A 14,686-nucleotide genomic window follows, 5' to 3' on the forward strand; every position below is an offset into this window, starting at 1 on the left:
TGGAATGCAAATTAGAATCTCATTGTGATATCTTTATACATCCACTGGAATAGCTAAAACTAAAAAGACTGATAATTCCAAATATTGGAGGGGATTTGGAACAACTGCAAGGCTCACACATTGCTAGAAGGTAGAAAGAAGAAGGGGAATCCAAAATGATGAAGTCACTTTAGAGAACAATTTGACGGTTTCTTCTAAAGTCAGACATATACTTATCCTACAACTACCAATTCTATTCCTAAGTCATTATGCAAGAAAAGCATATGACCAAAGCCCTGCATGTGATTGTTATAGCAGTTTTTCAGAATAGCCCCAAACTGGAAACAACACAAATGTATATCAAATGTGATAGATAAACAAATCATGACGTATCCATATATATGATGTCACACTACTCAGCAATGGAAAGGAATATACTACTGATACACGTGACAACCTGGAGATTCTCAAAAGCACCATGCTAAGGGAAAGAAGCCAGATACAAAGAACTGCGTATTGTCCACGTGACATTTTCAAAAAAGCAAAGCTATGGTGACGGAAATCAGATTAGTGGTTGCTGGGGGCTGGAGATGGTAGGGGGGAATTAACTGTAAAGAGGCAGGAGGGATCTTTTTGAAACAATGGATTAGTTCAATGGTTCCATTGTGGTGGTGGACACATGATTGAATACATTTGTCAAATTCATTAACCTGTACACTTAAAATATTTATTATATGTAAACTATTAATCAATGCAACTGATTTTTAAAAAAACTTACTGCAGAGCATCATTTATCCTTATAGATAGGCCAGTCCAAACATGGACTCCTTTTGCAAGGGCCTCAGACTTGGGGTCAACTCACATCATTTCATGATTTATTTTACATATTGGACTTGGGAGTTTGTCCTAATTTCCTACTCCAACCGGCCATCTTTCAATTGGGAGCCGCTTTTTACATCTTTCCAATCTTAAATGTGAAGCCAGGGGATGTATGAGCACTGCAGAGTCCAAATTGAATCTGGTTGTGTATTAGGTTTATTAAGTCCAATGCAGTGTTTGGAGCAGAATGGAGGGGAGAGAAGGAAAAGAGATATCTGAAATAGACTGAAATACAGCAGTGGGGATGAAAAAATTGCCAAGGAGAGACATTTGGGCAGATTTAGTCAGGGACTAGATGTGGGCATAAAAAAGAGAGCAGTGTTCAGAGAAGACGTTGAACGGTTTCCCATTGCCTTTGAAAAAAAGCCCAAACTCCTAAGCATGGCTATCAGGCCTTCCAGAGTCTGTTTCCAATCTCCATCTTCATTGCCCACTACCTCTTTTCACTGAATCTAAAGCTCCTCAAGCACAGGCTTGTGCCTTAACATAGTAGGCACTCTATTAATAGCAGTTGTTCTGTACAGGGTAGTTGTATGTACAAATATACAAATGTCCATTCGCCTACTGATGGAGGTCTGTGTTATTCTCCTGTTTGGCTGTTACAAACAAAACTGCTATGAATATTCTTGTCCAGGTCATTATGTGGACGTATGTTTTCATTTCCCTTGGGTAAATGCTGGGAATGGAATAGCTGGGTCATATGGTAGGTTTCATACACCCATACAATGGAATACTACTCAGAAATGAAAAGACTTGAACTCTTGGTGCACACAGCAATATGGATGAATCTCAACATGCTTCTGCTGAGTGAAAGAGGCTGGATTCCCCCCCCCCCAAAAAAGACAGCACATATATGATTCTGTTTATATAAAATTCTAGAAAAAACAAACTAATCTATAGCTACAGAAAACAAAGCTGCAGTTGATAAGGCAAGGGACAGAGGCACATGAGGTGAGGATTATAAACGTGCATGAGAAAACTCTTTTGGGGAGACAGATATGTTCATTATTTTTACAGCAGTGCTAGTTTCACAGCTGTATACACATGTCAAAACATCATAGTGTACATTTTAAACATGGGTAGCATGTCAATTATACTTTAATAAAGCTGTAAAAAATACTGTTTGAATAAATAGTAGGCCCTCAGTAAAGGCATATAGAATGAATGCAGCAAAGTGTTTATAGTTGGTTTAAGGAATACAAACCAATATGCCCAATAAATGTTGGTAGAATTAATGTGCAGAAAAAAAAGTGAATACTAGGTGTTCAGTAATTTTATAACAAATGAATGAATAAATGAATTTGAGAAATGTTTATGTCAGCCTACCCTGTGCCAGGGACTATTCTTGGTTCTGGGAATAGATTACGGAACAAAACAAAGATCCCTGAGCTCATAGAGTTTTAATCTGAGGAGGACAGTAGACAACGAAAAGGTAAGTAAAACACATAGAGTGTGCTACCCGGGTGCTAAGGAGAGAGAAAGGTGAGAAGGCGTTGGGACAGGGAATGTTAGCGAAGGAGAAGACATTTTTGAGAAGGTGGCTCCTCCTCGAAAGGGTAACCCTTGAGAAAAGACCGAAAGGAAATGAGCGGACCAGGTGGGTGTCTGAGAGAATAAAAAGTAACTGCCCCAGAAACGAAGAAAAGACTGAGCGAGAGCTGAATGAGACATCTGACGGGTACGCGAATGCAATAGCAGGCGCACACATGTGCTGGTGAAGTGGGCTGGGTCCCGGGTCTTCCCGGCCCGCCCGTTCTTGCATCGTCCACGTGGAGGCGCTCCTGCGCCCGCCCTGCCGTCGTCTTCCGCCGACGGCCCGTGCGTGGGCACGCGCAGAAACCGCTAGGCGGCGTCGGTTTCCCTTCCCACGCGCGGACGCCGGCGTGGGCGGACGCGGCCGGGGTGCCCGCGCGTGCGCAGAGCCGAAGCCGGGCTGCCCTCGGGGAGGGGCGGAGCGGGGCGGGGCCGAGCAGGGCGGGGCGGGGGCTTGAGGTGATTCCCGAGCCGCGGCGGCGGCGGCGGCGGCAGCGGCGGCTCCGGCCGTGCTGGGGAAACCGAAAGTGGGCGGTGGCTGCGGCTGTGGCCCTGGCGGAGACGGCGGCGAGAGCCGGGCCCAGAGGCGCGGGGACGGGCCGCAGGCCCCCAGAACGAGGTGAGCGCAGGTCCCGCCGGCTGCAGAAACGACAGGTGCCGGGCGAGGTTTGGCGAGGTTTCAGGCTGGCACAACGCACCTGGGTCGCTAGCGGAACAGTGGCCCGAGCGGGACTCGAATGGACCCCGGGCCTCTTCCCTGCAGCCGCAGAGGATGCCCCGGTCTCCACCCAGGAAAGCGGGCTGGGCTCCAGGGAGTTGGAGTTCCAGAGCGTTGTGTTGTAAATCTTTGATGGGACCCCTCCCCCGACCGCTCGGGGCTGTCTGGGCGTTCACCCCTGGGGAGTCGGACGGACCCCTGACGCCTGGGAAACTCAGTGCAGTGGGGAAATGCAGCAGGGGGGTGTGGACAGGGGGCGGGAGATGATGACCAGGAAGTGGTTCCTGGTACCGGCGCAGGGGCCCCCAGCCGCCCGCTTGGAGCAAGGGATAGCCGGGCCCCCTGGCTATTGAACTCCCGTATTTTACACCGTGAACTTTAAGTTCCTTAAAGGCACGGACCTCTCTTTACAGACCAGCCCTGCAAGCCGCTTAAGTAATGTAGGACACAAATAACTATCCGCTTCTCTTAAACCGCGAGCACCTGGTGGGTACAGAGCACCAAGTAAGGAGGGAAATATGAATCCAAGAGTGAGTTGTCTCTTTACTTTCGCCAGAACCCCCAACAGGGTCAGGTTCTCAGCCTCAGTTTAAGGGCTCGGAGCCCGCATGACTGTTCTGCTCAGATCTCCTTGAGGGGGTAGGTGCAGTACATTTCCATACATAACCAAGGGCACCACTCACTCCCAAACAATTTCAAAGAACTGGAAAGGGAAACAGCGATGTTAGAAAACGTCTTGGCCCCAAAGATTCCCGAAAGCCACCCTACAAAACGAAAACAAAAATACCACTGATCTGGGTCATCCCTCCTTCCCCACTTTCGTGCAGGTGGAAAATTTGCTGAAAAGTGCCCTGCCTTGTGATAGATGACAATTTAATGACCGAAGTGAAAATTAGACCCAAGTCCCTATTCCCCATCTGCTTTGATGTGCTGGTGTTGCATACTGTGCATAGTGGGAGCTTTGCAGACTTGGCTTCTGGGCTTCTCCACTTCGTAATTGTGTAAATTGAACAAATTACATAGTGTTTTTGAGCCTGGCTTTCTGTTTATCAATTGGAAATACTTAACTTTGCAAGGCTTTTGTGAAATAACTACTGTAGTCCCTTTGACTCATAGTAATAAAGAAGTGTTAACTCTTTTCCTTCCACCAGACTTCCCATATTTTACATAATTGTGTTTCACTCTCTTGGAGGCAGGGACATAACTTTAAGTTCTGTCTATCATATAAATTGGACCATGGTGGAGGTTTCTGCACGTTCACTCAACTGCCATTCAGGGAGCATCATGAACTGTGCTGGTGCGGGAAATGGCTGTGGAGCCAACCGGGGTAGAACCTACATCCCCTGTGCCTCCCGTCCAGGGCCCTTTGCCAGCCCACAGCCTCCCTGTGTGCTAGAGAAACATAGTGAGACTGTGAAGTAGCACTTGGTGGTGCCTTCAGATTACAGCCCCTGTAGATTGGAAATGAAATGTAATCCCTGCTAATGCCCTTTTAAGTGTCCTAGTTGAACATGGCTGAATGAACTATTGTATTTTGTACCTAGAGATTTAACTCTTTGAAGGATGTCTCTTTAAGTTCTCAGTGCAGTACAGTCTAGTTAGAGACTTCATATGAATGTAAAGGAAAAATAGAATCCAACTCTTAAGTGCTGACTCTGTGAGCAAGTGCTATTTCTGAGAACCGAGATTTGACATAGAATGAATGCTTTGCTTCTGGGCAAAGCTTCAGGGTCAGCAGATACATACAAAACGGACAGAGGTTCCTTGGTGCTTGGAGTGAAATCTCATTTCATATCTATGTGAATTGGTTTTTTTCTTTCTTGATGGAAAACTACCTTTCTCCTCCCTGCTCCTGCCTTTGTGTTTTTAGAAGCTTCATTCTTTTCATTATTTCCCCTATTGGGCCAGTTTTTTACAAAATATTGCCTTTTATACAAACAATTTAAAGGCAGTTTGTCATTTTTAACTGAAAATATGTGTGAGGATGTATGGCAGTTAATGCTTCTGATCGGCACAAGACACTCAACGTGACCCCAGAGTAAACTCAGTATTTTAGCTCTGCTGCTTTGTCAACAGGAAGCACACCCATGATTTCCATCAGATCTTTGGACCCTATTTTGCCCTTGAAGGAAAACCAGGGAAAGTTGGAAACTGTGGATCTTGTCCATCCTCTTTTTCTTCCATATGAAAAAAGTGACTTAGAGACTTGCTCAGAGTCACACCTAATTAGAATCAGAACTGGCATTAAGACCCAAACTCCTAACTAAGCCACTTACGATCTCAGGGTTTTTTCCTCTGGCCTGTAGATTTATGGAAAGCCCTTATTTATTCATACTGTGTAATTAGTAATGCATGTATAATTTGGAGGTTGAAATTACAATAATAAAAAAAAGGAAGGAGTTCCCGTCGTGGCTTAGTGGTTAATGAATCCGACTAGGAACCATGAGGTTGCGGGTTTGACCCCTGGCCTTGCTCAGTGGGTTAAGGATCCGGCGTTGCCGTGAGCTGTGGTGTAGGTTGCAGAAGCGGCTCGGATCCCGAGTTGCTGTGGCTTTGGCAGAGGCCGTTGGCTATAGCTCCGATTAGACCCTAGCCTGGGAACTTCCATATGCCTTGGGAGCGGCCCAAGAAATGGCAAAAAGACAAAAAAAAAAAAAAAAAAAGAATAGGAAACAGCTCTCTGAAGTTACCCTGAGGGAGAATATCACTACCCGAGGGCATTAATAACTATCTTTCTTTTTAAGAAGAATTGATAAAGGAATAATTCAGGTGTAACAAATAGACTACAGTTGGAAAGAAAAGATAATATATTAAACTGTTGCAAGGTGAGAAATCACCAAAACTTTACCTCTCTGAGGCTCAGTTTATTGATTTTTTGTAATGAGGGATTTGGGATAGACTGGAGGATGCCTAAAATCTTTTCAGCACAGACATTCTGGGTTTTAGGGGCCTGGCTTAGTGCTACAGATAGTGTCTGCATGGAGAAGGGCAGCCATTTACCAGAAGTATGTGCCTTAAGGGAATAATAAAAATTGAGTAGCTGACTAAAGAAGGTAAGAGAGATTGCATGGTGATTTCAGTTTACCCTAACAATTCTTCCGATTTATTTGGGCTTTTAGTGCCACTCTTCAAATCGAATTTATAACACGAAAAGTGCAATGGGGAAGATGAGCCAAATAATGCAGCTGGAAATAGTTGAGAAAAGAGAAGCTGAGCGGAGAGAGCACAGATGGGAGGGAGATCAGCTTGGCTAAAGGTCTCTGGGCCTCAGGAGGGAGGAAGCTCCAGCTTCAGGAAGCACATCACATGCACATGACTGAGCCAGGGAGGACGAGCCAGTGGTAAAAGCAGGTATCTAGAGGACACCAAACCTGGCTCTTCAGAATAAGACTCTCCCAGAACCCTTTTCAGGGTCAGGTGTGTTAGAAATGTTGTGCATTTGCAAACTTCAGTTTTGAGTGTGAAAATTATTTTAGGCTGTTCACATTGTTTAAACCTTGCTTTCCTGCAGGTTGTCATTACTTTCCCCTATTCCTTGCCCCACTTTTTGTACTTCATTAACATTTGGGGGCACTCGTGATTAATTGTGTAGCAAAATAGAAAAGGAACAGTATAAAAGGATTGGATTTTTGCAGCAGTTGACAGGTCTTTTGGATTTGGGTGCCGCATCCTTAAATCACACTGTGTGGCAGATGCCCGTTTAAGGTCCCTTGAAGTACTAGTCACTAAGAATGCCCCAGGGCTGTTCCCTGTGTCCCCCAAGTCGAACTTGTGTTCAGAAGCCAACTCTATACATTGGAGTGTCTGAAAGGAAGCCTTAAGTCTGGGAGCCGGAAGACTGGGGGTCTTGTGGTTCTGGCCATAAAAGAAGGCCTGGAATAATTACCCTGGACCTCAGGTGTGGGGTTGTTTTTGTTTTGTCATTTTTAAACTGAGCAGTTTGGAGGAGATGGTGTGAAGGGGCCCACTAGCATTCTGTGTGCCTCAGCCTCCTTTGAGGCTGGCCCCACTGGCCTGTGCTGCCATACAGTGTCCGTGGACACTGGGAGTACAGTCTGCAGGGAGCCTCTGCCCCAAGACCCTTTGCAAAAGTAGTTAAGTGACTTTTGCCTACTAGTTAGGTGAGACATCTTGGAGAAGATCCAGTGGCCTTTTTTAAGTTTGCCAGGTCAAGTAGGTTAACAAGGCAAGCAAGAAAACCTGGGGCAATGCTGATATTTCAAATTTGATGCCTTTCACCAATGCCCCGTTCATTGCACTCTTAGCCACGTAATGCATATATTCATAGACAGTTTCCCATCTGTACCATGCCTTGAGGAAAACCTAACTTCCAAAAGCCAAGTATTGTGCTAAGCACTTCCAGCTATTTCTGATGCTTGTCATTCAGAAAGAGAGGCAGAGAAAGGAGGAGGAAAACGAGTGAGAGGAAGGACATGAAAGTCAAGTGCAGTCCATTGTAGCTGGTTTCTTCTTCCTTGACTGAGGTCATTGCTAGCTGACCTTGGCCAGTTTTTGAAATCAAAAGAATTCTGATTAAATAAGTCCCCAGACTCACCTCCACTTTACTCTGCTGTTTAGGATTCTGACTCAGCGCCAGCAGCCCCTGTATCTTCTAGGGAAATCCTTAAGAAGGTTAGCCTGAGAACTCATGGTCTAAAACAGAGAAGGCCAACCTTATCTCACCCAGCCTCACCTAACTTGTGGTCACCAGGGCTTGCATAACATTCTTGAAATAAAAGCATTAACCTGAAGGCTCTCAAACTCTGAATTGTATTTATCACAGTACTTTTAGAGAGTAGAAATGAAGGGGAAAGTTGAAAGAGCAAAATGGCAGTTTAAGACATTTGGGACCTACTTTGGAGAAACTTTCAAACGTAATTTTTTGGACGTGGGGGATGCTGAAAGGGTTGCGGTCGAGGCACTTCACTAATAGTTGAAATTCCTGTGATAAGTTTCCTTTGGTGCTTCTACTGGATGATGTCGAAGATAATTTGATTTTTTATCATTAGAGGAAAGTTTATGTATACTTTTTACAAAAGTTCTTAAGTATAACTGCCGTCTTCAGAAAAATCTCAAAAAAAAAAAAAATGCCGTGATAGCCAAGGAATTAACAAAGTTTAGAACATTTTAAAGCCATCTAGTAGATTAGAAAATAATAATGATTTTTTTAATAGCTGTAGTTGTAACATTCCTTCTGTTCACTGCCTGAAGTGATATTACTCATGTAGGACTTTGAGATGCAACTGGAAGAAATTGACAAGCATGAGAGTAAGACATATACCTGAACCAGATGCGCATTTACTCTCCCAGGTTTTACTGTGCTTATCTACTTTTCACCAGCTTTGCGATTCTCATTCTTACAGTCCGCGGGTGACCCTTCCCTCCAAAAGTTGTTTACAAACAGAGAATTACAGTATTTCATGAAAATAGCATACTTTAGAAGGGGGAGAGGGAGGGATGATTAAGATTCATGTGGTGGACATTGCTTCCCAGTCTTTTCAAGCATTGGGTCCTTTTTTTTTTTTTTTTTAAAAACTTTGTGAAACCTCACATATGAATGGTTGTCCTTGTCCATTGATCAATAACAATATCTAATTACCAAAATCTGTTAGAATTCAGTATCAGTTCATGTCTGTGAATCTCGGCGGTATCCGCACACTGTTTTAAAGTATGAGATGCAATATTCAGGCAGTGCTTGCTTACCTGTCGGTGTGTGTGGACTTCTTGCAGTGACACTGTTGCCCTGACCTGAGTCTGTTCAGTTGAGAACTCAGGCTCAGAGGGGAAAGGCCCAGAAATAGTCTATGTGATGGATTTCAGTTCCAGCTTGGTGACATAAGGCTGTCTCAGTCAGTTTATAACAATCATTGGAATTTGCAAGTAATTGTTCAATAAATTACATTTAAGATTATTCCTATAATAACTCACATGTACTATGCCGTTATTTTAAATGGTAGGAGAGAAAAGGTGTGGTGTAGGTAGATGGAGAGAGAGTTTCTCATTTATTCATTCAGTATTTATTGAGCTCTTGTTGTGAGCTGGGCACTAGGATTTAGCAGTGAAAAAAACCTATCCACATCCCTGCTTACGTGGAACTTACCCTCAGGTCAGGGAGACAGACTGTAAAATTAAATAAAGAATGTTGGATGGTGTAAGCGCTAAGCAATAAGATAAGGCTGGGGAGGGGTAGAGGGAGTACTGGGCAGCTGGCAGAACAATTCTGGTTTTCAATAGGGTGGCCTTACTGAGAAGCTGACACATGAGCAAGTACCTGAGGAAGGTGAGACATTGAGCCGTGTGGACGCTGGGGCCGGGGTTTTCCAGCCAAAGGGACTGGCAGGTGCAGAAGCAAAAGCAGGGAGGCCAGTCTGGGTGGAGTGGAGTGAGGGAAGGAATGTGGGAGGAGTTGAGGTCATAGAAGTGGGGCGGGCACGGGCTATATAGCACCCTGCTGGCCCCTTGGAAGACTTTAGCCTTTATTTATTTTTTCCATTATAGTTGGTTTACAGTATTCTGTCAGTTTTCTACTGTACAGGTCACACACACACACACACACACACACACACTCTCTTTTTCTCACATTATCCTCCATCATGTTCCATCACAAGTGACTAGACATAGTTCCCTGTGCTGTACAGCAGGATCTCATTGCTTATCCACTGCAAATGGAATAGTTTGCATCTATTAACCCCAGACTCCCAGTCCATCCCACTCCCTTCCCCTCCGCCTTGGCAACCACAAGTCTGTTCTCCAAGTCCATGATTTTCTTTTCTGTGGAAAGGTTCATTTGTGCCGTATATTAGACTCCAGATATAAGTGATATCATATGGTATTTGTCTTTCTGACTTACTTTACTTAGTATGAGAGTCTCTAATTCCGTCCGTGTTGCTGCATAGGACATTATTTTGTTCTTTTTTATGGCTGTGTAGTATTCTATCATGTGTATGTACCACATCTTCTTAATCCATTCATCTGTCGATGGACATTTAGGTTGTTGATTTCAGCCTTTAGTCTGAGTCAGATAGGAAGCTCTTAGAGGGTTTTTAGCAGAGGAATGGTGTGAGATGTTTATGATGTAAAAGGATCATTCTGGCTGTGACATGGAGAATAGATTCTAGGAGGTGAAGTGGAAGCGGAGATCAGCTCGGAGGCAGTTGCCTCAGTCCAGACAAGAGCACGCAAGCAGTGCTGTTAGCATGGACTAGGGTGATCACGTGCAGGTGGTGAGGAGTGGGGCAGCCCTGTTCATCTTCATGTATCACTTAGTGGTGCGGGGAGGGCAGGGGTGGTTCAGAAGCACTAATGCAGAACCCCTGCATCTTACGGATAAGAAGATCAAAGCCCAAGAAAAGGGGTTTGTCCCCGGAAAATAAAATTTGCATAGTGGTATTGAACTTGGGGAACATGAGTGAGAAGAGGAGATGTGGGCACGCTCTTCTGCTATCCCCCATCTCTCCCTCAGATCGCATTGTCACTTGTCAGCAACTTTACTCTTCAAAGAAATAATAAACTTCTCCGGGTTGTAATTATGATCATATGTGCATTAAAGAGAGTGAAACTAAGAGGTTATGTGTGTGGTGGGAGCGTCTCTCAGGTCAGGTTGCTAAGTGTCACTCAGAAAAAAACAGCCTAACAATGGCCAAGAAACAAAGATAGGCAAACGTGAGGTTTGGCAGGTGAAAGAGGTGAAAAACAAGGGTGAGCACTTGTGTGCCACATAGATTAGCACTGGTTTTTGTATTTATTTAACTTTATCATCAGTTGCTCACTGTTCATACATACCTTGTTTGTGTCTACATGGAATATAGCTGAGAGTCTTAGGAAAGAGGGACAGGATAATTAGGAGAGAGGCCAGAAGACCACTGTCTCTCGACAGAATCTAGATCCCCAAAGAAGAAGAAAACCCATTTAAAAAGGGTGGGATAAAGGAAGCAAGCATTGGGCAGAGCCTTCAGCTTTCACTATACTCTGACAGTTAGGCCCTGTGCGGGAGTTGGGGGGGGTGCGACCCTCTCCCCCACCCCAATATGTGTTAAGTGGCACATTTGGGAGATCCCTGCTGGCAGCTGTTTCAGAACAGAAGTAAGGAAGATAGATGGGGACATTTCAGAGAAAGTGGTCAGAAATTGTTCTCCTTAGGGTGGAGGGAGCTGTCTTCCATAGAGGGCAACCAGTAGAAGAAGCCTCTGGTTAGCTTCTAAGATGGGGTCAGACCTGTCGTTTCAAACCAGCATCATACTGAAGTTCTGTTGAATTTTAGTCATAGAATTTCCATTAGTGAGTAGAATGCATTTACTAGCAGTCCCCGCCCTCCAAATTAGTGATTGCTGTCTACCCCCTAAGTAGCAGGGGAAAGTTAGACCTCATTGGGGAGGTAGGAATGGAGCAGATGCTCTTTCCAAAAAGAAGGGGAAGAGGAGGCTGTAGAAACTCCCTTCTTCAGGTGAAGCGTAGGTGCTTCATTCTGAAACTCTGGCAGGGCAATTTCAAGGGGAGGAGCCAGGTAGGCTAAGCAGTCTGGTTTCATCCAGTATCCCAGGTATACCCCAAGTGGGTATATTCCTGCATGGGTACTGACCACCTACACACAGGTGTATGTAACTCACAGTCAAGGTCTCCTTGATGTGCAGGTGTACAAAGAGGCAAAGTCTAGTTTTGCTCTAGATGAGTAGGTGGGAGGGGTTGGGTTTGTAGAAAGGGAGAGAGGACATGGGTAGGACAGGTGGAGGTCAGAGAGAGAAAGTTGGGGAGGCTTGGCACAGGGAAGTTTCTCCACTCTTTAGTCTCTCCTCATGCAGATTAAAACTCGGCCAGCCTCCTATGGTTTTCATAACTTGAGGAAATAACTGTGTAGTAAAAGTTCAGTGATCTTTGGCTGCTGAATCACGAAGCGCCGTAAAGCAAAGCATTTCTCTTGTAATCAGGATTTTACTATCTAAGAGCTAAAACTCATACTTAATTAATTAATTAATTAATTTTACCTTTTTAGGGCAACACCCATGCATATGGAGGTTCCAGGCTAGGGGTCAAATTGGAGCTGTAGCCGACAGTCTATGCCACAGCCACAGCAAGGCCAGATCCGAGCCACGTTTGCGACCTACACCACAGCGCATGGCCACACCAGATCCTTAACCCACCGAGCAAGGCTAGGGATCGAACCCACAACCTCATGGTTCCTAGTTGGATTCATTTCCACTGTGCCACAATGGGAACTCCTAAAACTCGTACTTTAGATTTAACATCTCTCAGCCTTAAAATATAGATCCCAAAGAAAGGCCATCCTTTCTTTCCTTCTCCCCAGCCTACTCAAAATATAGATGGACATCGGGGTAATGCCATGAGTTTTTAGTCAGTCTTTAGAGTGTCTGTCTCTAGTTGTCCATTGACTTGGGAACCTACCGTACCTGTGAGCAGGCTGAGTCTACTGTAAATTTCACACCACTCTTCTTTTCTCTTCTTCACTTTGCTTTATAGTCTTTCTTGACTGTCTTATCTCCTGCTGTTCAATCTTTAGGGTTTTGACTTTTTTTTTCAGTACCCATCAGGGCAATATGATAGAAAGGATGCGGGCTTTGGCATCTAATAGACCAGGACTAAAATCCTGGCTTCCATACATGTGATATGTTGGTTATTTAGCATCTCTTAGCTTTGGATTTCTCATCTACAGAATGAGAATAATACTTTGCTTCCACACTTATTATGGATATTAAATTTTCAGAAAACCCAACTCTCAGAATTTACAGAAGAGAAAGTAAAACATATGTCTTTGCAAAGCAGCTTTATTTTGAGTACCCCAGAGTTGGCAGCACCCTGTATGTCTATCAGCATTTGAGTGGATAAACAAAAATTATGGTAGGGAGCTCCTGTTGTGGCTCAGCTGGTTAATAACCCCACTAGTATCCATGAGGATGGAAGTTCGATCCCTGGCCTTACTCAGTGGGTTAAGGATCCAGCATTGCCGTGAGCTGTGGTGTAGGTTGCAGATGCAGCTCGGATCCCATGTTGCTGTGGCTGTGGCATAGGCCGGCAGCTATAGCTCTGATTCCACCACCAGCCTGGGAACTTCCATATGCCACGGGTGTGGCCCTAAAACCCAGCCAAACAAACAAACAAAAAAAAAACGAAAAAAACCTGTGGTATATTCGTACAGTAAAAAGGAATGAACTGCAGGTAACTGAGACTCAGGAACACTAGTCAATCTGTAGTGACAGAAAGCCAATCACTGGACAAATTGGAGCCAGGCCAATGTATGTGTGATGGGGAAAGAGTTGACTGCAAAACAGCACGACTTGAAGGAACTTTTTCTCAGGTTTTTTGAGATCTGCTTTATGTATAGTAAAAGGTACTTTTTTTTTTTTTTTAGTTTACAGTTCTATGGATTTTGACAAACTTAGACAGTTGCATGAGTGTTTCCATTACCCCCAAAATTGTCTTGTGCCCTCTTTGGGGTCATCCCCCAGTCCTTGGCAACCACTGATGTAATTGTGCCTATAGTTTGCCTTTTCCAAGATGTTAATAAGTAGAATAATACAGTATATAGCCTTTTATCTGGATTCTTTTATTTAGTATACCATGAGAATCATTCATATGGTTTTCTGTATCAATAGTTGTTCCCTTTTATTGTCTACTATTATTCCACTATCTGTACTGCATTTATGTATCTATTCACTTGTTGATAGACAATTAGATTGCTTACAGTCTATAGTAATTATGAATATGCTACTATAAACACTGAAGTACAGATTTTTGTGTGGCTATGTTATCATTTGTCTTGGGTAATTATGTGGGAATGGGCTTGTTTGATTATATCATTAAGTGTATACTTTACTTCATAAGAAATGGCCAGACTCTTCTAAGTACCGTTTTGCATGCCCTCCAGAAATGTATGAGACTTCTCATTGCTCTGCATTCTCATCAGCACGTCATATTGTCGGAGTTTTTAAAAAGTTTATGCTATTCTAATAGGTGTGTAGTGATAGCTCATCGTGGATTTAATATGCATTTTAATATCATTAGGAAGTGAGTAATGCTGTTGAGTATCTTTTATTGTGTTTTTGGCTATCTACATCTCTACGCTAGTGAAGTATGTTTTCAGATGTTTTGCACATTTTTAATTGGGCCCTTTGGTTTTTTACTGTTGAACTTTGTGTATTGTTTATATATGCTAGTTACCAGTCCTTTACAAGGTATGTCATGAAAATATTTTCTCTCAGTCTGTGATTTGTCTTTTCATTTTCTTAACAGTCTTTAGAAGAGCAGAAATTTTAAATTTAGCTGAGATCTAGTTTATCAGTTTTTTTCTTCCATGGCTCTAAAAATTCTTTGCCTATCCAAGTTCATAAAGATTTATTCCTGTGTGTGCTCTAGAAATTTACAATATTAACTTTGTCATTTGGTACCTAAATGATTCATTTTAATTTAATTCTTGTGTCTAATATGAGGTTCATTTTTCATGTATGGATGACTAGTGTTCCAGTACTATTTATTGAACCTTCTCCATTGAATTTCCTTGCCATCTTGTTCAAAAATCTGTTGACTGTTTATGTGTGGATCTATTTCTGGACTATATATTCTGTG

General features: G+C 43.6%; 1 protein-coding gene across 4 annotated transcripts in view; it reads left to right on the top strand.

Moving 5' to 3' along the window:
- The window catches only part of TDRD7 (tudor domain containing 7), an 82,931-nt gene continuing 71,074 nt past the window's right edge, over positions 2,830 to 14,686 (top strand). The window contains exon 1 of one of the 4 annotated variants that reach the window (XM_001924680.5): positions 2,830 to 3,010. The gene's annotated coding sequence lies outside the window, so the exon portion shown is untranslated. The remainder of the gene's footprint in view (positions 3,011 to 14,686) is intronic. The other 3 variants (XM_013993678.2, XM_021066290.1, XM_013993677.2) reach the window with 3 other exon arrangements.

The sequence above is a fragment of the Sus scrofa genome, chromosome 1 (assembly GCF_000003025.6).
Source record: "Sus scrofa isolate TJ Tabasco breed Duroc chromosome 1, Sscrofa11.1, whole genome shotgun sequence".
Classification (NCBI taxonomy): Eukaryota; Metazoa; Chordata; class Mammalia; order Artiodactyla; family Suidae; genus Sus; species Sus scrofa.